The 3,108-nt window shown below is 46.1% G+C and overlaps 1 pseudogene; it reads right to left on the bottom strand.

Moving 5' to 3' along the window:
• Positions 1–826: 826 nt before the first annotated feature.
• Positions 827–1,400, bottom strand: LOC147434481 (uncharacterized; annotated as a pseudogene).
• Positions 1,401–3,108: the final 1,708 nt, after the last annotated feature.

Below are 3,108 nucleotides of genomic sequence, written 5' to 3'. Positions count from 1 at the left end.
CCAAAGAATAGCATCTTAAAATAGCTTCAAAAAGCCTAAAAGTTGTGTACAACATTTCATAGGCACCACGCCTATATCAGTGTAGGCAGTGCCAACAAAAGCAAACACATGATTAATTCAAACAGTGTTGTGTTGATTGGCGGAGGCACCCAGCTCGGCTGCTGAAAGCTCAACTGCCAGAAGCCGCGACAACAGAAGGAGAAGTATGAGTAGGCAAAGGGACATAGAGAGATGTAGAGCGCACATGCTCCGTTCATGTAGGCGACCGTTCACTATTGAACGGGTGACAACTGAATGCGAGCTTGCGCACATGCAAACGATCGGTTGCAACGTTCAGAGCCCATTATCAGCATTGCAGAAGCGGGAACGAATCCGGCTGGTCCACGCCAAGGCACGGCAGCTTTTGCAGGTCTGCTGCTCTCTGAACTGCCTTCCCGCCATGCGAATGTCGCGAACCTTTGCTGAACGTGCTGAAGGGGGGGGGGGCTCCATTACAGTGAGACCGTTGGTGATCCGGTGCCTTGAAGACAGGGGCGTGGCGGGGCCAGCTGATATGGCAGCTGCTTTTTGGCCGAACGCAGAGGTGAACGGTGCATGTGCGCACCATAAGAGAGAGAGCACGCTTGCTGTTCAAGGGATCAAGGGCCACGAGCAAGGTAGATGTGGTCGACTGTAGTTCTGCTACGAAAGTTGGGAGGGGAGGGGCTGAGCAGAGCAAATCGGGCTGATTAATGGGGGATTGGGGGCCGCGAGAGGTCGAGGACAAATCAGCTCCATGAGCAGGTTGGTGAGGCTGGCTATGGTTCAGAGTCCCACTGTTTTATGATCAGCACAACAAAATTCGAAATGCTGCTACCCACTGCGGCAAGAGCAAATCTTCTAACACTTTTACTTTTGTCCTCTCTAAAAAGTTCCTGATCATCTTGGCATGGCATGCACATCCTGAGTTCGCAATGACAACTTTCTGGACTCGCTTTGTGGGAAGAGATGTGCAAGACGGAAAGCTACAAACCCACCGTAGCTTGTGCGGCCTATGATACTATCCGAAGGTACATTCATGGTTTCTATGGCCTTCGCGATCATCTCAGCATGAAATATCTCAGAAACGAAGATGAGGTCAGGGACAAAAACTCGGAAGTTCCTCCATAGTGGCTTCACACCTCCTGTTCACATCATTGCCATAAGGCACTGGTAGCAAAGCCATGTATTAGAACAATGGCAGGCTTATTCTGGTCTGCTAACGTTTCAGCTGCAGAGGGCTTGCACCAGCACGCCATGGTTGTTGTTGGGTCGACCTGGAAACATAAGTATTGCAAGATGCAGCTACGGAAGAAGTAATCGAGCCGCCTATCACGCAAATGTGCCAGGCTGAAGCCAAAACAGGGAGCTGAAGAAGCCATGGCTATGGTGGCTTCCTTGAGCAAGATGATCAAGGAGGTGTGGGCGAGTGGAGAGAGTGGTAGTTGGTGTTATGAGCACGTATAGAGCTAGAAGAGAGCAAGTGGAGGTGCTCACAATGTCAAGAACTTGGGACTTGATGATAAGCTTAATCTTGATTACAAGACTTAAATACTTTATTATAAGAGCTAGATACAAGACTTGGATTACATGACTTGAGTACAAGACAAGGCTTGAACATAACACAAGAACTAGAAGAGGGATTTCCTCATAGGAGCCTCACAACTGGTGTTGGCAAGACCGAGGGGCTTGTGGCTAAGGACCCCTATTTATGAAGGAGTACGATCAGCGGAAGTGCGACGCGAGAGAGAGTGCGAGAAGAAGAGCACGACAATATGGTGAACTCGCTCTACTGTAATGTGTAGAGCATAGTGAGTTCTTATTAGGTTTTTACAAAAGAATATGTGTACATACCTGGCGGCCCGCCCACTTACCTGGGCGACCACATCGGGCTTTATACCCCAACAACCTCCCACTTAAAGTCCAATGTGGTACTTTAAGTGTGAGATAAGCTACTATACAAGCTAATATACAAGAGATGTAGAGAAGTGATGTACTACCCTACACCTAACTGCTTACGAAAATGCGCAAAGCTCTCTGAGGGAAGTCCTTTTGTAAGTAGATCAGCAGGATTTTCTGTGGTGTGAACTTTGACAAGCTGAAGTTGCTTATCCTCAATCATTTCCCTGATGAAATGATACTTCACATCCACATGCTTTGTCTTTGAGTGATAAACTAGATTGCGAGCCAATTGTATAGCACTTTGACTATCACAATATAACACAGGCATCTCTTCTTTGATTCTCAAATCTGTTACTAGTCGATTAAACCAAATTGATTCTTTACATGCCTCTGATGCTGCAACATATTCAGCCTCTATAGTAGACTGAGTAACACAATCTTGTAATCTAGAACGCCATGATACTGCTTCACCAGCCAATGTAAAGACATACCCTGACGTAGACCTTCGGTTGTCTAAGTCACCTGCATAATCTGAGTCTGTAAAACCCTTTACACTTAGCTCCTGACTCCCATAGCATATACGCATACTCTTTGTAGCTTTCAGGTATCTCAATATTCCTTTCACTGTCTCCCAATGTTTCTTGCCTGGGTTTGACATGTATCGACTTACTACTCCCACTGCAAATGCAATGTCTGGGCGAGTAGCAATCATTGCATACATCAAACTACCCACTGCAGACGCATATGGAATCTTATCCATTTCAGTCTGTTCTTCCTCAGACACAGGACAATCTTGTTTGCTAAGTTTCACATATGGTGGCAATGGAACACTCAGTGCCTTAATATTCCTTTCACTGCCTCCCAATGTTTCTTGCATGGGTTTGACATGTATCGACTTACTACTCCCACTGCAAATGCAATGTCTGGGCGAGTAGCAATCATTGCATACATCAAACTACCCACTGCAGACGCATATGGAATCTTATCCATTTCAGCCTGTTCTTCCTCAGACACAGGACAATCTTGTTTGCTAAGTTTCACATATAATGGTGGCAATGGAACACTCAATGCCTTTCCCTTCTCCATATTGAAACGTTGCAAAACCTTGTCAATATACTCTGTTTGAGATAACCAAATCAACTTCTTTGATCTGTCTCTCTCAATGCGCATACCAAGTATATGACTTGC

This window comes from Adiantum capillus-veneris, chromosome 19 (genome assembly GCF_014529385.1).
Source record: "Adiantum capillus-veneris isolate H3 chromosome 19, ASM1452938v2, whole genome shotgun sequence".
NCBI classification, from domain to species: domain Eukaryota; kingdom Viridiplantae; phylum Streptophyta; class Polypodiopsida; order Polypodiales; family Pteridaceae; genus Adiantum; species Adiantum capillus-veneris.
The sequence above is the reverse complement of the archived record's forward strand: the minus strand, read 5'-3'. Positions and strand labels throughout refer to the sequence as shown.